Raw genomic sequence first — 23,973 nt, forward strand, 5'->3', positions numbered from 1 at the left:
GTTGATGAAGATATTGAACAGAACCGGTCCTAAAACAGACCCTGTGGAATCCCATTTGTCATACTTGCCCAGCAGGACTGAGAACCATTAAGAACTACTCTGAGTATGGTTATCCAGCCAGTTACGCACCCACCTTACAGTAGCCTCACCTAACTTGTATTTGCCTAGGTTTTTTTTAAGACTATCATGTGAGACCGTATCAAATGCTTTACTGAAGTCTAGGTATTCTACATCTACCGCTTCTCCCCTATTCACAAGGGTCGTTATCCTATCAAAGAAAGCTATCAGATTAGTTTGACACAATTTGTACTTTACAAATCTATGCTGGCTGTTCCCTATCACCTTACCACCTTCCAAGTGCTTGCAGACGATTTCTTTAATTACCTGCTCCATTATCTTTCCTGGCACAGAAGTTAAGCTGACTGGCCTGTAGTTTCCTGAGTTCTTCTTATTGCCCTTTTTATAGATGGGCACTATATTTGCCTTTTTGCAGTCTTCTGGAATCTCTCCTGTCTCCCATGATTTTCCAAAGATGATAAAGGCTCAGATATCTCCTCTCAGCTCCTTGATAGGAACCACTCACAGATATATGAGCTGCCAGCCAAAAATGCTAAGAGGAATGCCCAGAAAATAACAGACCAGGTAACTGAAGAGGACTGGGGGACAGGGAGGCTTGTGGATTAGCAGGCACAACCAAAAACTTGCACAGACCTACAAACATGCCGACAACTGTTTGTATCTATTGTCATAACCATAACTTTCTTTTGAAGTGTTGCTGGATGCCAACAGTACTGTGGGTATGAGAACAAAAAAAGCAGTGAAGTAGCATTTTAAAGATTAACAAAATAATTTAAAATAATTTATTTAATAAATTATTTAACAAATTATTTTGTAAGTCTTTACAGTGCTACTTCACTGCTTTTTTGTTTCGATAGTGTATAGGCTCTCTCTCTGTGGGTATGAGGAATTTCTAGAGGGGAACAGTACTGCAATTGTCAGGAGTTAAACATCAGGGCTGTGCCTACACTGACAGAAAACTTTGAAATGGCCATGCAAATTTGCATGGCCATTTCAAAGTTTTCTGTCAGTGTAGACATAGCCCAGAAGATAATTAAAAGTTTAAGCCACTATTTTCAGGCACAACTTACCAGAAAAAGTACTCTTTGGGCTGAAATTTCTTACACTGTCTCTCTAGGCAGAAGGGAGTTTGTTCAGAAGAGTTGTTACAGCTCCTTTTTGCTGTTATTTAGGTTTTCAGGTTAAGAATAAATTTTCATACAAGACATTTCAGCCTAGTTTTGCACTTGAACAGTAAGTTATTTTTAAAAGGTGCAAAGTTTGCCTTCCACTCCCTGCTATGATGTATGTGGCTTAGCGATGCAGGCTGCAAAATTAGTTTACAATGACAAGCAAAAACGATGCCCAAAACAAAACACACACCATTTATCTTCCTGATTTAAGTACCACAGTGGGTGCAGCTTTCAAATACATTTAAGTAAAGTTGTCTGCATGATCAAAACCTGATCACGCCCCTTCTGCTTTGTTCAAAACTAAAACTTAAATTAAAAACAGAGCAATATTATGGGCGAGATTTGTGCAAGCACATGTCAGAATTTCTAAAGTTAAATGTTCACAGAGATATCTTAACTTAGCCACCTTGCCCATTCTTGGGACTTAACATTTGACAGGTAAATAGATCAGCTTTGATTTATGCATAATACACACATAGTGGTCTGTTCCCTGGTAGGAGAAGGAGAGCTGTGGTAGGGGTTGCTGTTCCTTTCCCTATAGGACAGGAAGGACCTCTTCTTACTGGAAAGACAGCAGGGAAAATAGAAAGAGGCAGCCACGTTTAATGTAGAATTGTGCATTTACTGTAAGTCAAATGAACAGCAAGCGAGCCTGTCACAGAAGTATCTCTGCAGTCCACTCAGGTAGGATGCCAGCTAGCCATATTCCAAAGCAGGGACAAAGACTAAGTCAATATAGACCAGACAGCAAATAAGCCTTGTGCTCCCATCCCCTTTCTTCAACACTGGTTTAACACAACCTCTTGCTATATCACTTCTAATTTACAATGTAAACTCCCCAGACACTTGCCCTTGTGTTGCCTATAAAACATTTCACATACAAAGCTAAATAAAATCTTCTAAGAACAAAGATACCATCCAATGATTTCTCACTCCCATCAGTTATCTTGACTATGTAGTAGATTGTAAACCCTTTGGGCAAGGTCTTCTCCTACTCCATGTGTGTATAGTGTCTCTCAATGGGACCCCAAAGCACTAAACTAATACAAACTTTTGTATTCATAGCACTGATACCTATAAAGTGTAAGACATTTGATGAAGCAGAGCATGCTTGATTCAGTTTGCCTATTCCTCAGGTAAACATATTCAGAAGGGAAGTCTTAACTTATGACATAATGCCCACAGTCACTGCAGGTATCTTAGATACTTATCTGGCACCCATCCCTGCACTATGACTGCCTCTCCACCTGAAGAATTCATGTTCACTGCATCCTTGTGAGGAACAGAACTCATCACAGAATCATAGAAGTGCAGAACTTGAAGCTCCCTGTACGGGACTCCCCTGCCAAATTGTGTCATTTGGAGGATACATTTGCCTACTCTTAAAGGTATTTTTCTCTTGCTGATGCTGGGTAAAGAGTCCACAAAAACAAGGAAAGCAATGAAACTATCCCAAAAGCGGCCTCGTACTAACTATCAAATTTACATTTTTTTCCTCTAATATTTTTCAGTTAGAGCACAGATTGCTGATGGCACAGACAACTGGCAGGTCACCTGCTGATATGTTCTCATTTCCAGCTTTAGACTGCATTAGAAGATGGCTAGACTACAAAACCTTTCTAACACAGTATTGACTTCTGTGTCAGGAAAACTAATGGAGCAAATAGTTAAGGAATTTATCTGCAAACATCTGGAAGAAAATAAGGTGACAGGTAATAGCCAACATGGATTTGTAAAGAACAAATCATGACAGACCAATCTGATAACCTGTTTAAAAAAAAAGCTGATAAGTTTTATGGATAAGGGAGAGGTGGTGGATGCAGTATACATGACTTAGTAAGGAGATCATGAAAGACCATGTCAAATGCCTTATCAATAAACTAAGCAAAGACAACTTAGATGGGGTCACTGTAAGGTAGGTGCATAACTGGCTGGATAACCATTCTCAGAGAGTAGTTATTAATGGTTTGCAGTCATACTGGAAAGGCATAACAAGTGGGGTTCCACAGGGATCTGTTTTGGGACCAGTTCTATTTAAAATATCTACATCAACGAGTTAGATATTGGCATAGAAAGTGTGCTTATTAAGTCTGCAGATGATATCAAGCTGGGAGGGGTTGCAACTGCTTTGAAGGGTATGCCAGTAATTCAGAATGATCTGGACAAACAGAAGAAGTGGTCTGAGGTAAACAGGATGAAATTTAATAAGGACAAATGCTAAGTACTCCATTTAGGAAGAAACAATCAGCTTCATATATATAGAATGGGAAGCGACTGTCTAGGAAGAGCAATGAAGGGTCCTGTGGCACCTTATAGACTAACAGAAAAAGTTTGGAGCATGAGCTTTCATGAGCACAGACTCACTTCATCAGATGCTGGTCTTGGAAATCTGCAGGGCCAGGTATAAATAAGCCAGAGCAAGGGTGGGGATAACAAGGTTAGTTCAGTCAGCAAGGGTGAGGCTTACTACCAGCAGTTGATCTGGAGGTGTGAACACCAAGGGAGGGGAAACTGCTTCTGTATTTAGCCAGCCATTCGCAGTCTTTGTTTAAGCCAGAGCTGAGGGCGTCGAATTTGCAGATGAATTGTAGCTCAGAAATTTCTCTTTGGAGTCTGGTCCTGAAATTTCTTTGCTGTAGGATAGCTCTTGTCCACTAACACCCCGTCTCTACTTACGCTACATTGATGATATCTTCGTCATCTGGACCCATGGGAAGGAGACTCTGGAGGAATTCCACCGGGACTTCAACAACTTTCACCCCAACATCAACCTCAGCCTGGAACAGTCCACACAGGAGATCCACTTCCTGGACACCACAGTGCTAATACACGATGGCCACATCAATACCACCCTGTACCGTAAACCTACTGACCGCTACGCCTACCTTCATGCCTCCAGCTTCCATCCCAGACACACCACATGATCCATTGTCTACAGCCAAGCGCTAAGATATAACCGCATTTGCTCCAACCCCTCCGACAGAGACAAATACCTACAGGATCTCTACCAAGCATTCTTGAAACTGCAATACCCACCTGAGGAAGTGAAAAAACAGATCAGCAGAGCCAGACGTGTGCCGCGAAGCCTCTTACTACAGGACAAGCCCAAGAGAGAAACCAACAGAACACCACTAGCCATCACCTACAGTCCTCAGCTAAAACCTCTACAGCGCATCATCAGGGATTTACAACCCATCCTGGACAATGATCCCCCACTTTCACAGGCCTTGGGAGGCAGACCAGTCCTTGCCCACAGACAATCTGCCAACCTGAAGCAAATCCTAACCAGCAACTATACACCGGACCACAGTCACTCCAACTCAGGGACCCATCCATGCAACAAACCTCATTGCCAGCTCTGCCCACATATCTACACCAGCAACAAAGTTACAGGACCTAACCAGATCAGCCACACCATCATGGGTTCATTCAGCTGCACATCTACCAATATAATTTATGCCATCATGTGCCAGCAATGCCCCTCTGCTATAGACATCGGACAAACTGGACAGTCTCTACGTAAAAGAATAAACGCACACAAATCAGGCATCAGAAATGGCAATATACAAAAACCCATAGGAGAGCACTTCAATCTCCCAGGCCACACAGTAGCAGACTTAAAAGTAGCTATCCTACAGCAAAGAAATTTCAGGACCAGACTCCAAAGAGAAATTTCTGAGCTACAATTCATCTGCAAATTCGACGCCCTCAGCTCTGGCTTAAACAAAGACTGCGAATGGCTGGCTAAATACAGAAGCAGCTTCCCCTCCCTTGGTGTTCACGCCTCCAGACCAACTGCTGGTAGTAAGCCTCACCCTTGCTGACTGAGCTAACCTTGTTATCCCCACCCTTGCTCTGGCTTATTTATAACTGGCCCTGCAGATTTCCAAGACCAGCATCTGATGAAGTGAGTCTGTGCTCACAAAAGCTCATGCTCAAAACTTTTCTGTTAGTCTATAAGGTGCCACAGGACCCTTCGTTGCTGTTACAGATCCAGACTTACACAGCTACCCCTCCGATACCTGACACCATGTCTAGGAAGGAGTATGGCAGAAAGGGATCTAGGGGTTATAGTGGACAAAAAGCTAAATAGGAGTCAACATTGTGATGCTGTTGCCAAAAAAGCAAATATGATTCTGGGATGTATTAACATGAGTGTTGTGAGCAACAAATGAGAAGTCATTCTTCTGCTCTACTCAGCGCTCATTAGGCTGCAATTGGAGTACTGTGTCCAGTTCTGGGCACCACATTTCAAGAAAGATGTGGAGAAACTGGAAAAGGTTCAGAGAAGAGCAATAAGAATGACTGAAGGTCTAGAGAACATGAACTATGAGTGAAGATTGAAAGAATTGGGCTTGTTTAGTTTAGAAAAGACAAGACTTAGAGGGGAACATGATAGCAGCCGTCAAGTACCTCAAAGAGGGTGACAAGGAGGAGGGAAAAAATTGTTCTCCTTGGCCTCGAAAGATAGGACAAGGAACAATGGGCTTAAACTGCAGCAGGGGAGGTTTAGCTTAAACATCAGGAAAAACTTCCTGACTGTCAGGGTGGTTAAACACTGGAGTAAGTTACCTAGAGAGGCTGTGCAATCTCCATCATTGGAGATATTTGAGAGCAGGTTAGATAGATGCCTATCAGGGATGATCATGCTGTTCGGTCCCGCCAAGAGGACAGGGAACTGGATTTGATGACCTCTTGAGGTCCCTTCCAGGTCCAGTGTTCTATAATTTTATAAAAACAATTTCACAAGTTTGCAGCCAACAACAGTGGTTCCTGCTATTAAGGTTTGGGACTCCTGCAGTTATATTATTCTCAATGTTACTTAAAAACAATAGCAGAAAAAGTATTCAGAGGATGCAGTTTTTCCATTGACAGGATCTCGAGACCAGTAACAGGCAACCTACAACCTAAAAGCCAAATTCTACCCTCAGGGCTCTATGGGCAGCCTGCAAACCATTGTTTACTGTTGCTCATGCACAAGGTTGCTACCTTGTACTGGTTTCTGTGCAAGTCAGTTTTTCATTCCAGTATTCCTAGTGACATGCATGTGAAGCAAGTGCATGTGAAGTGAGATACATACTGACTGCACACAACACTCACTGTAAAAGCCATGCACTCTCTCTATTCAACTGACACACCACACAAATCATAAGTCTGCAGACACAGTTAGTCTACTGGGACAGGGTAGTTTTGCTATCTTGGTTAGAACAGTCTTGGGCTCACAGAGACGGAAAGCCACTCACGTGACCCACTCACTAGCTTAGGCTGCCCATTGCTGCTCTAGACACGCTGGATTGCTAGGAACAAGCAATGGTTAATTACCGCAAATCATCTAGTCCCTCCCACAACACGTGCAAGACAAGTCCTGTATTTATGAAGTCTGGATTAACTGTCCAGTTCAGTTTAAAATATGGGAAATGTTTACGCTTTTACCATTTTCCTCGACAGACTATCGTATCTAGTGTTATCTAGTTTTTTCTCACTTTCATTTGTCACAAAATTATTTAGAGCTAAAAATGAATTATTTCCTCCTTGACATTTACCTTTGCCATATGCTTAGAGACTCATGTTCCCTCCCACCACTTACCTATTCAATAGACAAGACTGGCATGAGCAACATGTGCCTTATTTCCTCAAATCACCTCACCTCCTTTCTTTCACACTCTTCTCTACATTGTTTCAAATATTTCCAATATGCTCCATAATGAAGTGTCCAACTGTCACCTTTAAAATTCTTGTGTAGGGTATGAAAAATTGCAGGCATGTTTCATCGGAGAGGCACATATATTCAAACAGAAGATCAATGTACCTAAAATACTTAAAACTAATGTATAGTTTCATAAATAGCATACATGTGCTTTACAGAAAAATGAAGAGAAGACCCTACTCCGAATACCTTAAAATAGAAGTTAAAAGAAAAATTACAAATGATCAACAAGTACAACAGAAATAATAAAAGTGTAAAGTCATTGGCTTAACCAACCTTGTGGTATCAAGAGCTTTGAAATACTATTCCAAATTAATAGTAACAGAGAGAAAGCCATGCTAGCCTATACACTATGAAAACAAAAGAGCAGCCCAGTAGCACTTTACAGACTAACAAAATAATGTTATGCGATGAGCTTTTGTGGGACAGACCCACTTCTTCAGATCAAAGTCATACCAGAACAGACTCAACATTTAAGGCACAGAGAACCAAAAACAGTAATCAAGGTTGACAAATCAGAAAAATATTACCAAGGTGAGCAAATCAGAGAGGAGCAGAAGTGGGGGAATCAAGAATTAGATTAAACCAACTATGCAAAAGAGCCCCTATAATGACTTAGAAAATTCACATCCCAGTTCAAACCATGTGTTAAGGTGTTGAATTTGAATACAAAAGAGTTCAGCAGCCTGTCCTTCCAATCTGTTGTGAAAATTCCTCTTCAGTAAGATGCAAACCTTCAGGTCATTAATAGAATGGCCCACTCCATTAAAATGCTGACTGACCGATTTGTGGATCGGGAGTGTTTTGATGTGTTTTGTGCCCATTAACTTCTTGTCTAAGAGAGCTTGTAGTCTGTCCAATATACAAAGCATCTGGGCATTTTTGGCACGATGATCTATATGAAGTTAGTTGCGGAACATGAGAACGTGCCCGTGATTCTGCGAATAACCTGGTTAAGACCAGTGATGGTATCTCCAGAATAGATATTTGGACAAAGTTGGCAACGGGCTTTGTTGCAAGGAAAAGTTCCAGGACTGGTATTCCTGGGGTATAGACTGTGATTGTTGGTGAGAATCCTCATAAGGTTAGGAGGTTGTCTGTAGGGGAGAACAGGCCTGTCACCTAGGGCCTTCTGGAGTGTGTCAGCCTGATTAAGGACAGGTTGTAGGTCTTTAATAATGCATTGCAGTGGTTTGAATTGGGGGCTGTAGGTCATGACAGTGGTGTTCTTTTTACTTTTATATTCCCAATGAGTATAAGAATACTCTAACATTCTGGGCTACTACACAGCTACATCTCTGCTCCTTGTCTAACATTCTGGGTTTACTAGTTTTATATGCACATTATGCAACCAAATCAGAGGCATGAACCAACTGACTTACTAATTCAGGAACAGCATTCACCTGAATGTGTAACCAACTTAACTACAGCCATCTCACTACTTGAGCCAAAGGCAACCTGGACTTTCACACCCGACCCCCCCCACCCCAGCGACAAATGGCATCTGGTGAGGAAGAGAAGGCACAGAAGCATTTTAAACCAGCCAGTCTCTCCTGCATCTCATCACCTTGGTCTCGAACAGATAAAGACAAGGGAGCCGGGGAGGCCGACCGGAGAGACCAGCGGGGCTGCTAGGGCAGGAACATGTTTCAGAGGGTGGCCTTGTTAGGCTCTTCCAGCACAAACGCAGAGTCCGGGAACACCGTAAGGACTAAGAGCTACCGGGGAGGGAGCGGGCTGCAGCTCGTGCCAAACACACGCCTTAGGCTGCAAGGTGCCACAGGGCTCCTGGGCCGGAGGTGGCGGGGCGGGGATGCTCAGCTCCGGCCACTACCCCAACACACCACTCGCTCCCCTCCGACGTTAGGCGCTGCAGGGCAGGGACCGCCACAGCATGGAGCAGAGACCGGCCAGCCCCAGCCTCCAAGGCCAGGAGACCGGGGCCGTTCTTCTGTGCCCCGCGCCGGCCGCGGCCCCCTCATTCCGGCCGCCCCCCCCGTCCGACCCTCCCCCAGTCCGGTCTCGGGCCCTCCCGTATTCCGACCGCCCCCCCCGTCCGACCCTCCCCCAGTCCGGTCTCGGGCCCCCCCCGTATTCCGACCTCCCCCCCCGTCCAACCCTCCCCCAGTCCGGTCTCGGGCCCTCCCGTATTCCGACCGCCCCCCCCGTCCGACCCTCCCTCAGTCTGGTCTCGGGCCCTCCCGTATTCCGACCGCCCCCCCCGTCCGACCCTCCCCCAGTCCGGTCTCGGGCCCCCCTCATTCCGGCCGCCCCCCCCGTCCGACCCTCCCCCAGTCCGGTCTCGGGCCCCCCCTCATTCCGGCCGCCCCCCCCGTCCGACCCTCCCCCAGTCCGGTCTCAGGCCCCCCTTATTCCGGCCGCCCCCCCCCGTCCGACCCTCTCCCAGTCCGGTCTCGGGCCCCCCCTCATTCCGGCCGCCCCCCCCCGTCCGACCCTCCCCCAGTCCGGTCTCGGGCCCCCCTTATTCCAGCCTCCCCCCCCGTCCGACCCTCCCCCAGTCCGGTCTCGGGCCCCCCTTATTCCGGCCGCCCCCCCCGTCCGACCCTCCCCCAGTCCGGTCTCGGGCCCCCCTTATTCCGGCCGCCCGGCACAAGCTTGGGTCCGCGCAGCACCGAGCACGCGGGACGGGGCCTGCCCGGGAAGCGGACACTAGGCGGCAGCGGCCGGACCATGACGCAGGCCCGTCAAGATGCCCACCAGCCCCACTCACCGGCCGGGCGCCCGCGGCAGGACAGCAGCGGCAGTAGGAGCCAGGCGCCAAAATGGCGGCGGCGCAGCCCCAGCCCCTCCCGCCGGCGGAGCGATCCGCAGCAGCGGGGGCTCGCCGGCCTGTCACAGCGCCCGCGGGCGCTGCCGGAGCCCGGAGCGGGGCGGGGCGGGGGCGCTCCCCGGCACTACTTTACCTGGTGGAGGGATCGCGGCGTGGGCTGTTTGACCGTACGTGGAGTCACGCAGCCCTGAGTCACCCGGGCGCGGCGCGGCCCTCAGCGCTCCGCCTCCCACCGCACCGGCCGCAGGCCAGGGCAAGGGGCGGGGCACATCGGCTTGACGTGCGCGGCTCGCCGCTCCTGACCCCTCCCCCAAGCTCGTCCCGCCCCGCCCTTACAGCTCCAACCCCGCCCCGAGCCCTACTTGCACTTGGCCCCTGGCCCCGCCCTTACAGCTCCGGCCCCGCCCCCAGCCCTACTGGCACTTGGCCCCGCCCCGCTCTCACAGCTCCAACCCCGCCCCCAGCCCCACTTGCACTTGGCCCCGCCCCACGCTCGTCCCACCCCTGGCCCCGCCCCTCCCCAGACATCACCTGGTCCCGCCCTCACAGATCCAGCCCCGCCCCCATCTCCGCCCACAGGTCTGACACCGCACGTGGCCCCGCCCGCACATGGCCTCAGCTCGCGGCTCTCGGCGCTGCGTGACGGCCGCGCAGGTCGGGGTCGAGCCAGCCGGCGTCGGTCCCTTTGTTTAACGGAGAGCAGACGGCCGCGGCCGACTCTCGGTTAGAGAGTGACAAACAGCGGGCGCAGATTGTTCACGCAGACGCGTGAGGCTGGTGCTAACTCGAAAGGCGGCACGTGTCCGTAGCTGCTCTTCAAGTTGTGACAAAAACAAACATTGAGAAAAAAAGGGTTTAAAATTCCCTTTTCAAACTTCAGCGGCTAAGTTACCATGGTCAGAGGGGTAGCCCTCCTGGTCGCTTGTTTCACAAACAACAAACAGTCCTGGGCCACCTTCAAGAATAGCCAATAGGTTTCAAAACCATACTGTGGAAGACATGCTTTCAGACAATGATCAGAGAGGTAGCCCTGTTAGGCTGTAGCTTTGAGAACAGCACAAAGTCCTATGGCACCTTACAGACTAAAAGATATTTTGGAGCATAAGCTTTCGTGGGAAAAGTCCTGCTTTGTCAGATGCAACATCAACACCAATGAAATTTGATGCCAGTACGATTAACGGATAAAAGATGCTGGCTCAGACATCACCTGGATAACAAGGTCCCTGATAGCATTTGAGCGATCGGGGTTCAGTCAATAAGTTGGCCACTGAAAGAAAATTATAACTAACAAATATACTGTCAATTGCAACATGGAACGTCTGAATGCTGTGAGTGATTAGAAAGTTACAACTGCTTCAAAAGGAGATGAAGAGCTACCGATGCACATACTTGAATTAGTGGAGATGCATTACATGGCATTGGGAGAGATGTGCAGTTGCAAAATCATTTGGTCAGGGAACGAAAAAAAGTATGAAGCAGGAGTTGGATTCCTTAGCAAAAGAGCTAGAGGAGCACAGTTAGGATACAAACTGATGAGTGCAAGAATGATGGTATCGAGAGTCGAAGTAAAACCATTCAACATCTCAGTCATTCAGGTATATGCACCCACGTTGGACAGCAAGGAAGAAGAGATTGAGCTGTTCCATAAATACTTGAGAAAAATGGTGGAGGAGATACCAAAAAGAGATGTGTTGATCATCGAAAGCGATGGGAATGCGGAGGTTGGAACAGATTACAAAGGTTGAGAAGAGTCACGGGAAGGTTTGGATATGGAGATAGAAACAAATGAGGTGAGACCTACTAAGAGTTTGCTATGGAGCACAAGACAGTGAGCTGCACCATGAGATTCCAACAAAAGGACTGTAAGAATTGGACATGGCGATCAAATGATGGAAAGTCCAAGAACATGATAGTTACTATTTTGATAAAAAGAAAATGTGCAACATTAGTACAGCAGTGCTGAACTTTCCAAGGAGTGGCTATGGACTTGGACCACAGTCTAGGGATTGTGAACATCAAGATGAAACTCAAGAGAAAATATAAGACACAGTTCAAGAAATGAAGAGACATGGCAAGGCTAGGCAAGGAAGAAATAGGGAATGTGTATAGAGCAGTGCTCAAAGAGCAGATCAGGAATTTGGGTATAGAGCAAGACCTAGATAAGAGAGTTGAAAGGATAGCCATGGTGATAGAAGAGACTATGGAGCACATGGTGCCAGAAAAAAAGATCAATATGAAGTGGATTAGACAGGAGATGCTGAATTTGGTCCAAGAGAAGAGAGTGCTGAAGATCAGTAGGGATGTTTCCGAGAGGGTGGAACAGCACTATAGAATAAAATGCAATGAGATAAGAAAAGTGGCCAGAATGGATGAGGTGAAATGGTTAGTGGAGCAGTGCGAAGATATAGAGAGGTACTACAGCGAGTTTAAGAGCAGGGAGATGTACAAGATGATCAGGAATATTAATGAGAACTGGCAGCTCAAGCAGATGGCAATCAAAGACCAGAACAAGGAGGTGTTCATGAACAAGAAGAAGGTTTGCAGCAATGGACAAGATATAGAACTGATCTGTACAAAGCACAGTTGGATTTGAATGTCTCAGAGAGACTGATCGAAGAACTAAAGATATCACCTCTGAGAATTGAGAGGAAGACTGATATTTTTGAGGAGGAAGTAGAAAGATTATTAATAAAAAAAACAACAGGAACCCTGGAAATCATAAGATCACAGGAGAGATGATCAAGTATGGTGGAGAAAGTCTGATTCAGGAAATACACAAATTACATAATATAGTGTAGGAAGAAGGGAAGGCACCTATGGAATGGACAAGATTTGTGCTAGTGACAATACACAAGACAGGAAGTGCATTGAAGTGGAAGAGCTACAGAATGATTGTCCTAACAAGTCATCTAGATAGGGTATTGATAATGATACTAATGGAGAGAATGAGATCAGAGATAAAACATGATCTAGCGGATGAGCAGGCAGGATTCAGGAAAGATAGAAGTACCATACAGCAGATATTGGTGCTAAGACTGATAGCAGAGAAAGCTTGACAAACGAACAAAAACATCTACAATTGCTTTGTTGATTTTCAGAAGTCATTTGACAGTATAGATCAGAAAGTGACTTGGGTGGCGTTGCAGTGGTTCAGAGTGGACAGCAGACTGATATGGTTGTTGGAAGGCTATCAACGACAATATGGAAGAAGCGGTGAGGACATGTGGGAAGTTGGTTTAGAATGAGTAGAGGTATGAGACAAGGAGATCTGATATCATGAAGTACCTTCATCACACACCTACAGAGAGCAATGGACAAGATGAAGGAAGAGGTAGAAGGGGTATCAGTGAACAGGATAAGAATTAAAACTTGAGGTTCATGGATGATATAGGGGATGAAGAGAAGCTAGTTAGAACAGTACAAGTGCTAAATGAGGAAAGGAAGCAGTATGGACTGACAGGTTTAAAACTAATAAAATAAAAGAAAGTTCTTCTTCACTCAGCATGTAGTTAACCTGTGGAACTCCTTGTCAGGGGAGACTGTGAAGGCTAGGACTATAAAAGAAGCTAGATAAATTCATGGAGGTTAGGTCCATAAAAGGCTATTAGCCAAGGGTAGGAATGGTGTCCCTGGCCTCTGATTGTCAGAGGCTGGAGACAGATGGCAGGAGACAAATCGCTTGATCATTGTCTTCGGTCCACCCCCTCTGGGGCACCTGGCACTGGCCATGGTGGGCAGACAGGCTACAAGGCTGGATGGACCTTTGGTCTGACCCAGTAGGCCGTTCTTATGAACATCGATAAAACAAAGACAATGGTATTTACAGATAAGGAATTAGGAAGGTGTGATGGGGTTCAGGGGTCCCCAAGCACAGCACCCCATCCACAGGCAGAAGTGACTCTCACTCAGCAGGTAGAACAGGAAGTTTATTAGTCAACAGAGGCACAGCTCTGTACAGAGGTGTCAGTACAACTGGCAGAGACAGTCATTCCAACCTATCCTGGGGAGAGGAGCCCGAGGGGTGCCCCAGCTGGGGTCTAGCATCCCCCGAGCCAGGCTGGCTGCCTTCCACCTCTCTCTCCTCCCCTGCTTCTAACTGTCACCTCCAATTCAAACCCAGCTCCGCTTCTCCCTGTTGTTTGTTCAGGTCAGAGATGTTACCTGCCAGCTCAGGTTATAGCCACAGGAGGTCATCCTTAGCCGCTGATAGCTGCTCTGCCTGTCACACACACACATCCAGCCTGAATCTCACATGCACTCCCCCCCAACTCCATCACAGAAGGAAGATCAGTGTAGATGGGATTGAACTACAGAATGCAGAAAAGTCCCGGGCTCCACTTCAGCTGCTCCTCAGGTTCTTCCACACTTCCTACCTATAACCTTTCCTGCAACCAGACGACACATGACTAAACACTACAGCAACCCATCACCAGCAAGGGGAGATTCTGCTGACTGTTGGGGGACCTGGCAAGCCTGGGCCAAAGTAGCTTCTGTGCTCCATTTCTCTTATCTGCCTCTGGAACCAGAGCAGTGTCCTAGAGCCTTCATTCGGCACCCTCCTTTCAGGTGTGGCCTCCAGGGAGCTGTCAGGGCTCAGAACAGGAGGAAGACAGGTGGGACTTACTTGCTGAACTGCGAGATTGGTCAGAGGAGAGGAAAAGCACTGAGAAAGGTCACACTCTCACTGGCTTCCTCCACTGAGCTCAGATCTGCACTGCTTACCACAGATATTCAAGCAGGCAGCAGGACAGACTGGTAGTCAGGTGGCAAAAGGTGACAGCCAGGGACGAGCCCAGAAGTTATGTATTAGCCTGATTATAGATGGCTTCAAAGGCATCTGCACCTTTCCTTTAAAGTTGGTTGAGAGAGCACGGTGAAAGAGGTGGGTGCAAGAACATCCCCACTTTGAAGCCCACCCTACAAAATGCCTTTCTGTGTTTAGGGAGGCACAGGGCAGGGATCTGATATCAGAGAGGTAGCCATGTTAGTCTGTACCTTCGAGAACAACAAGAAGTCCTGTGCACCTTATAAACTAACAGCCATTTGGAAAGCTTTTGTCTGATATAGTTCAGCCAATTTTGATTTACTGATGCACAAGAGTTGAGTAGTAACAGAGAGGGAGCCGTGCTAGTCTATATACTATCAAAAATGCAGTCGAGTAGCACTTTAAAGACTGACAAAATAATTTATTTTGTGAACTTTTGTGGGACAGACCCACTGAAGAAGTGGGTCTGTCCCACAAAAGCTCACCTAATAAATTATTTTGTCAGTCTTTAAAGTGCTACTCGACTGCATTTTTGTTTTGATGCACAGAAGTGTCAGTCTTTTCACAGTGGAAGAACACATTTTCATCCACATCTAAAGGGCCACTTGAAGGATTTTGGCTCAGCTTTCTCAACAAAAATGCAACTACAGCCTGAATCCAAGAATAGAAAGTTTAAGCCCCAAAGGAGTTTTTTTGTTTTTGTTTTTGTAGAAAATATAACCATATGAAGAATGTTTTACATGTGGTCTTCAATTCACCTTTATTACACAATTGCCACTAGGACAGTCATACTCAGACCTCATTGGTTCAGGACCTACATTAGCAATCAACATTACGCAAAAGAGACAAAGTACTGTGAATTTACTGTTTCATTTATTATTCATATGTACACACACACTTGTGTATGCATGTGTGTATACACACACAACTATGTGCATGTAAATAGTATTTCATATATACATATATCATTTTTTCCTCACAGCAAAATAACTGACCAAGTAGTCTACAATTGCTTAATAATACAGTAAGAGAGTCCTGAGTGGCTAGTAATTACATCACCGTGTTTTAATAGCATGTGCTAGCGAAGACATGATGGAGACACATTAAAGTGCCACTTGTGGTTCCTGAGCCTCTGTCTGAGTATCGGTGCACTTGGAAATGCTGTAATTAAACTCAGCTTTGGTAACAATCACATAAAAAAGAACCATCTACAATTCTTGTCCCATCACAGCTGCTATAGGCCCTTTCCTAGTTCCCTGTTCAGTCATTCCCTACCCATCCTCCAGACCCTTCAGCTCCAATTTCTAATATTCATAGCAGTCTCACTTTCTACAGATGTTTTGCTAGAAGAAAGCCCAAGAGGATTCAGAGGAGGAGGCTCATCAAGCAAAGGCCACCAGAGCAGCATCTAAATCCACCTCTCAACAGTTCCATTTGTGAAGAAGTTTCCCTTTAAAGTGCATATGTGAAAAAGGGGTGCTGGGAGCAATGTTCCCCAAATCCCTGTGGGAACTCGCCCCTTCCCACCACAAAAAGAGGAATAAGAACGTCAGACATTTCATCTGCTACCTTAAGCTGTGGGTTTTTGGGTCTGCCTTTCCTGACTTCTGTACCCATCACTGTAGTGATTTGCATGATGTATATACTTAGGTGGATTAGGCTAAGGTATCTGCATGGTATCTGATATACTTAGGTGGATTAGGCTAAGGTATCAGACAAGCTACTATTCTCAGCTTGGAACTGCTTAAGCAACACTTGAATATATTCAGATCACCCTCATAAGATCAAGCTCCAAAGGTTTTATTTCAGAAAGCTAATGTGAGTTGTGGTTGTATCCTTAGCAAAAAGTGGTGATGTTTACCTAAGATGCTGTTTTTGTTAGCAAGCAAACAAAGGTTATGCTCTGATTGAAAAGACAGAGCATTGATTTACTGTAGGTGGCACTGAAAACTGCAGATCTCACGTGGAATGAACCACAAGACTGTAGAGTTGTTCATTTCCTTCCAGGGTCATTGGAAAACTGAAAGAACGGAGCATTGTTTTCACTCTTGGGCCGTGTCTACATGTGCCCCAAACTTCGAAATGGCCATGCAAATGGCCATTTCGAAGTTTACTAATGAAGCGCTGAAATGCATATTCAGCGCTTCATTAGCATGCGGGCGGCAGTGGCGTTTCGAAATTGACGCGCCTTGCCGCCGCGCGGCGCGTCCCGACGAGGCTCCTTTTCGAAAGGGCCCCGCCTACTTCGAAGTCCCCTTATTCCCATGAGCTCATGGGAATAAGGGGACTTCGAAGTAGGTGGTGTCCTTTCGAAAAGGAGCCCCGTCTGGATGTGCCGCGTGGTGGCAAGGCGCGTCAATTTCAAAGCGCCGCTGCCGCCCGCATGCTAATGAAGCGCTGAATATGCATTTCAGCGCTTCATTAGTAAACTTCAAAATGGCCATTTGCATGGCCATTTCGAAGTTTGGGGCACGTGTAGACGTAGCCTTGGTCCCTTAATCAGATAGTGATAATAGTGATGACTTTATGATAGCTTATTTGAGATTACCAAAGTGAAGCATTTTGTGGTGTGCATCAGAGTCTAACTCAGTGATTTCTGCCAGGCCTTCACTCCAGTTTTAAGGTAATTGCTGCAATAAATTTCTCCCAGAAGCATAATTGATATCTGAATGACATAATTGTTCCCCTACTGCTTACCAAACTGGCCTCTCTCTGTTTAGTGCATAGCTAAAGATTGTTTGTGCTTCTGGGATGGGCAGAGGGGTTAAAAATATCCAAGATTGGACGATACTAGACTAGGTAGAAAAGTCTGCTAGAAGCATTTTATTTTGATTGGGAAGCTTAATTAAGCTTTAGGTTACCTCATCTTTTACAAGCAATTCACTATAATTGGTAACAAAACATGGCCTCACCAGTACCATGTTGCCAGCAGCTACATAGGTTAATTAAAAGTCAAAGGCAAAAATCAGTGCATAGCTCTTGCTGAACAGCCTCAGTATCTCTCTGCTTTGTCTGTGTTTCAGACTTATTGTGCTGTGCTTGATCAAACAATAACAAAACGGTAGCAAGAATCGGCTCTGCTGTTTGCCTTGGAGGATCAAATTCCTAGCCAGCCCCTCTGAGTCTTGAGAGGCGGTTTCTTAAACAGAGCTCTCCTTTGTTTCACAGGATATTGGCTGACGCCTTTGGACATCAGAGCTGTAGTCATGCTTGGAATTAGTGTCTGAGGGTCAAAGAGATGAGGTTTTATGACAATGGTGGTAAAAGGCCAGTTCACCTGGAACCATGCCTTTGCTTAGCATAGGCAAGTGGCATCTAATCAGTCTGTTTGATCTTGTATATAGCTATGCCATGCTGAAGTCCTTTCCCTGCCCTGGCCAAGAACACGGTAAGCATCAAGCTTACCTGTCTCACCAACAGAAGTTGGGCCAACAACAGAGCAGGCCTACCACACCTTGGCTGGCACATATGTGTAACGCCAACAGACCCAGGTTCTATCCCTGGGGCTGGCAACCTGGGTCGGTCAGCGTTACATATGCAGAGGCCAAGGGGCCACAAAACAGCATACAGTTACAGTCATAAGGTGGCAGCAAGGGGGGCAGTCAGGGCATGTGACTGCTGGGCACTTTGGGGGAAAAAAGAGGGGGTAGGACAGGCGAATGGGGGAGAGGCTACCCAAAGGCAAGGCAGGTTGGGGCTAGAAGGCAGAGTTAGATTCAGTGTATGGGGCTGGGGCAGCATGTGGCAGTGGCTCTTCATCCAGAGCCAAGGTCCCACAGTTTGGGGACACAGGGTGGGCAGGGCTGGTTGCTATGGTGACAGCCACTGGCTGGGCTGTAAAGCAGGGGTTGGGAACTCTTTTGGGTCACAGGCCACTGAACTACAGAAAAATCATTTTTGGGCTGTGGGTGGTACAGGAGTCAGGGCAGGGACTGGGCAGTAGAGGGGACTCCGGGCAGGGGTGGAGTATTTACGAGTCAAGGGAGGGTTGAGGGCCTCAGGGCAGGAGCAGGGGGAGGGGGAGGTGGGAGTCAGGGCAAGAGGGGAGAGGCTTAGGGCTGGGAGTGCAGCCACGGTGCTGCCCAGCTGCCACACCCTCAGGGCTCCAGGGACAAAAGCTGCAGGACGTTATCAACTTGCTACTCTTCAGTGCCCCAGAGACCTGCAGCTGCGGCAAACCTTCAGAATGGACAGACTAGAAAGAGTATTTTGCATGTTTTCGCTTTGCTACCAAAGATGCACAAACTGGAGACACACGGTTTTCTTTAATGCCCTGGGAAGAAGGTGGATCATAGCTCTACCTCCTGTGACTTCCCTGAAGATGGTCACAAAGATGCACAAACTGGAGAGACACACGGTTTTCTTTAATGCCCTGGGAAGAAGGTGGATCATAGCTCTACCTCCTGTGACTTCCCTGAAGATGGTCACAAAGATGACTAGGAAAGGCTTGGCTAGTGAGTGGAGCTCCTCTCTGAGAAGATCAGCTACTGGCTCTGCCCCTTCTTCTCACTTCCCTCCGCCCCGAGCCCTTTGTCTCCCCACACAAGACTGGAGCCTTAAGCCACCCTCAGCTGAAGGAACCCTGGGCTGACCACAGCCTCCCACTCCCATCCTCCATCTCACCACCCCAGAGGAGCCCTCGACTAACACCAGCCATGCCTCCTCTTGAGGATCACAGCTGCTCTGGGGTAAAGAGTATCTTCAAAGATGCTTTCATGTGCCCGGTGCAATTGCTGGAGCAGCTGTGGCAGCGGTATTTGCACTCAGCTTCCTAGAGTGCAGGGAGATTACTGAGGAGCACCAGAAGCTGAATAGCCCACACTGCTTCCTCAGCCACCTTGGAACCGGCATAGGGCATGATAAAGTAAAACCTTTGCTGCCAAACTCCCTGGCTTACCATACCTGCTGCCCATGATGAAAGAGTTCTGGCTATGGCTGATGCATGCAAACACACTCTGCATGTTTTGACCAGAGAATTCAGGAAATGGGGGAAAATGTCAAATGTTTTATAAGAGATCTGCATATCTTGACTGAAAACTGATTTGTGGAATGCAATATAATACTGGAGGTGTAGGGATCCACAGGATGAGGGACAGAATGGTTACTAGCTTAACATAAGAAACCCTCCACAGCAGCTACAAATGAAGAGATATGTAACCCTAGCCACAGCCATCCAGAGAGTGAAGCAGTCCAGGCTGAACAGACAGCAAAACCTAGATCAACTTGAAAAAAATCAGGAAATTAGCTTGGAAACTGTTAACAGACACTTGAGTGTTGCAGTCATCACTATAAAACATTGGTTCCCAAACTTTTTGGCATCACAGTCCCCTTTCGATTTTTGATAAACCCTCAGCCCCACCCACCTCTCCTTTACCATCATCCAACCCCGCTTTTAACAAAAAAATCAACCGATAATTTAAAATACACACAAACTTGATATAAAAGTAAGTACAAATAACTTTTCTTTGCCCAAAAATTTAATAAATATGTAATTTAACATCAGAAGCCACAGAAACAAGATGTGAAGGATGTTACTGCATTTTCATCACAAGCTGGGAAATCCTAGGTTTGAAAGGGCACAGTGTGCAATGCAAATCACTTTCAACATCCAGTCAATTTCTTTGTTTCATTTTTAACGTGACTAAATTTGAAAAGCTTTTTTACAGAAGTACCTTGATGAAAATGGAGAAATAATATGTAGCACTTCTTCTCCAACTTTCGGGTATGTTGGGAAATATTTTATCCTGAATTCCTCTAAGCATGAATTTTCAAAATTATCTTTTGCACCTGAGTCATTTTTATTTCAAGTGCTTGTTCTTTCAGTACTTCTGGCAATGTATCAAAATCAACACTGAATGGATTTTGTACCAATTTATGAATGGGTTTGCCAGAAAAGTTGTCTGGAAAATAGCAGATGAATTAATCAGCAAGGCAGTACACATGAAACACAATGTTGTTCTTCACATCCACTTTACAAAGTTATTGGAAACATTCATTTTCAGCAAATGATGAAAACGTTGGAAAAGATGAAAAAAGTTAGGGCATTTGAGCTTGCATGTGATGTTTCCAAAGCTGTTTTTAATTTTTTCTGTAAAACGCTTTGATGGCACCATGGTGTGCTATAATGTTTGCAGCGTTGTTTCCTTGCAGCTTCAAATTGAAGTTGTTCAAAGATTCAAATATATATGCCACTGAAAGTTGCAATGTTTGGTCCATAAATGCATGACAACTGTTCTTCCTTATGTTGCCTGACGAATATTTCCACTTCGTCTTTCAGCTTAAATAATCTGGAAAGCACGTTGCCTTTGGAAAGCTTTCATACCTCCGTGTGAAACAAAAGATTCGCTCCCAAAGCTGTGCAAAGAGCAGCAAACGCCTCGTATTTAAAGAGCTGCTCTTCACAAAATTGACAACTTTGATGGCCAAATTCAAACAGTCACTTATGTCACCTGGTAGGGTTTTGGCAGCCAATGCTTGTCTGTGTATGACACAGTGAGTTGTGGTTACAGCTAGATTTTTTTTCTTTCACCAATGTCACAAATCCAGAGTGAGAGCCAAGCATCTCTGGAGCACTGTCTGTGCATACACCAACCAATTTTCCCCATGAAAGTCTTTTCATAACACCAGAAGCCTTTGATATGGTGGTCAATTCCTTTGAAAAAAGCAGTTCTTCTTGCACAGTTCCACTGCAAATGAATCAAATGTAGATAAGCAACTGACAGCATTGTGCTACACCCGTGGTATTGTTGCACTGAACTGCGAAAAAGGGAGATACCAACATTGCCTCCACAACCTGAAGTTTAAGATCCTCTGCCAGGTCATCAATGTGACGTTTCACGGAATTGTTGGGATGTAAAATTTCCGATAGTTTTCTCTTGCTTTCAACACCAGGCACAATGTCAGCTGCTTTCAACAAGCAAGGTTTCACAAGAGTTTCTCCGAGTATGTGCGCTTCTTGGCTTTAGAGAGGAGCAATTACAATTCATAAGATGCTTCTACCACTGTGGCTGATGCTTGATGAAAAGCTCCAGTAGTGTCCAGCTTCATCAATTTCAAATTTTGAAGTTTAGCAGCAAAGAACTCTTTTGGTTTGTCTGCCAAAGTGCTGTGGTTCTTTGTCAAGTGTTGCTCAAGATGACATGATCTCAAGGCATCATTGCTGATAACTGTGTGGCATACTATGCATTAAGGATGATCGAACCCATTTTCTTCCATGACAGTGAAGCCATACTTAATGTAGTCTTCATTATACTTCCTTTTCTTAATTGTAGCCATAACATATTCAAAAAAAATCTAGAAAAATAATTTTCCTGACTAGAATAAACTTAATTGACTTTAATATAACTTTGATAAGTTATCACAAATATTTACTTACGACTATTAAGTACAGGTGCATGCTGCCATATATATACACGCCACCACCAGTAACCACACACAACCAGCTACCTACTCCCATGATAGAACACTGACACACAGAAAAATAAGTCAGGGTGCCGGTGGGGGCTGGGGCAGGGTACTTGTAGGGGTCTGGGCAAGGGGAAGGGAGAGCTCAGCTGGTACCTGGGGGTCCCACAGCCGCGCGCCAGGTCCGGGTTCTCAGGAAGCGCATGCGCTGATTCCCCTCCCCCATATAGTTGGTGCATTTCTTGAAAAGCCAGGTCTGTTGCCCACCAGTGACTTCCTTCTGCCTGCTGCCTTCCTGCACGGAGAGCGTGGGTGGAGAGGGGGAGCGGAAGTCCTGGGTCCGCAACAGCTCCAACTGCTCAGGCAACAGATCGGCTTTTCAGGAAACGCCAGCTGTTTGGGGAGGGGAAGCAGGGCATGTGCCTTCTGAGATGCTGGCTCTGCGTGCAGCTGCAGGACTCACCCCCTCCCCATGCCGCAGGAAGCCAGCACTACCTCCATTTTTGGTAATGGAACTCAAGCTTCAACCCTGCCCCTGCCACACCAGAACTCAAGCTCCAAACTACCCCCAGTCTTCACCCCCTGGCACCCCAGCCCCACTTGCAGCTCTAAATCAATGCCCTCTCCCAGAACCAAGCACCCCCAGTCCCACTCTAACCCCATCCACCTCTCCCAAAGCCAGACTCCCCAAAGACCCGTGCTGTAACCCCAGCCCTCTCCCCTTCCCCAAAGCCAAGCACGGCCAGCCTTCCACTCTTACCACCCTCCCCTAGAATCAGGCACCTCTAGCCCACCCTCTAACCCAGTGGTGTCCAAATGCACTTGCATGGATCACCACATGAGCCCCCACCAGCCAAGTGCTGCCCCCTGCAGCCAGGCATCCTACCCCCCACAACAAACTGCCAGTGACTCAGTGGAGCCATGCACCAACTGTCAGAGTCTTAGTGCCCCCCCACTCCGCCCCAGGGCTCCCTGACCTCCTGCTGGACCTTGATCCCTGCAGGGCCAACACCAGCCCAGCCACAAGCTGCAAAGGCTGGTTCCGACCCCATGCTGGACAGGAACATGGCCACATAGGCACCAGCTCCAGCCTGACTGGGCTGCTGGCATGGCCCCAGTGCTCCAAGTGTGGCCCAGGCCCTGCAGAGACCAGTAGCAGCCCTGGCCAGGGTGCCGGACACTGTGCTGGCCCTGTCCCAGCCCAGAGGCTGATTACATACCAGCCAAGCTTACAGCACAGCCCACACCTTGCAGGTGTCTGGTACAGCCCCACCTAGCCAGCTGCCTGATCCCTCTGCCAGCGACAGAGCTGCCCATGCCAGCCACCCGCTTGAGACGCCCGAGCCCCACGCTGCCGAGGCCACCTGCCCAAGCCCGTCTAGTCTTCCAAAGCCAGGCACTGCCAGCCCCCTGCTCTTAACCCCTTTCCCTCTCCCTCCCCCGACCCAGCCCCACAACCAACCCCATCCGCCTCTTCCTTCCCCTCCAACCCACACGCATTCACCCTTGCAGGAGGCAGCTAGCTCCACGTGGGTCTTCACCAGCTGCCTGCTTTTTATAGCGCCTCCGCTGGGTCACCCATGTAAGAACGGCAGGGGCTGAACACCAGAAGCAAGGGAGGGCTCTTTCTTGGGGTGGGGGGAATGATGGGGGGGCTGGGTCGCATCATGCCCTCCTCTGGAATTTCTTCACAAACCCCCGGGGGGGCATGCCCCCCCAGTTTTGGAAACCATGCTATAAAGCCTCTGAGGCAAGAAGAGAGAAGTCGCAGGCCAAAAGGTGTGGGAAAAGTTCATCTCCCAAGATGTGGTGCATGTCAACCCAATAACGCATGATGTAATAGATGTGTGAAATATGGACAGTTTGCAGCTGTCTGCCATACTAAATCAGTCAGGGAACTGAGCCATATTACAGACAATACTATGTCTGAAATTGACCAAAATGGATCATGAATCTGGGAGGGCCTTATTCATATGTGGTCAAAGACTAACCATCTTCCCAACCACAGTGTGGCAGCCCCAATGGGTCTAGGGAGACAGGTGGAAGAACTTGCTAG

The 23,973-nt window shown here is 46.9% G+C and overlaps 1 protein-coding gene across 32 annotated transcripts in view; it reads right to left on the minus strand.

The window, feature by feature from the left end:
- ATXN1L (ataxin 1 like) overlaps nt 1-23,973 on the minus strand; it is a 64,615-nt gene that overhangs the window by 37,344 nt on the left and 3,298 nt on the right. For 13 of the 32 annotated variants that reach the window (XR_012647544.1, XR_012647543.1, XR_012647541.1 and 10 more), the window contains exon 1: nt 9,689-9,824. The exons of 12 other annotated variants lie outside the window; for them this stretch is intronic. The gene's annotated coding sequence lies outside the window, so the exon portion shown is untranslated. Of the gene's footprint in view, nt 1-9,688; nt 9,825-9,881; nt 10,007-19,959; nt 21,807-23,973 lie in introns of those variants that run through there. 7 more of the 32 variants (XR_012647559.1, XR_012647557.1, XR_012647555.1 and 4 more) reach the window with 4 other exon arrangements.

This window comes from Carettochelys insculpta, chromosome 14 (genome assembly GCF_033958435.1).
Source record: "Carettochelys insculpta isolate YL-2023 chromosome 14, ASM3395843v1, whole genome shotgun sequence".
Lineage (NCBI taxonomy): Eukaryota > Metazoa > Chordata > Testudines > Carettochelyidae > Carettochelys > Carettochelys insculpta.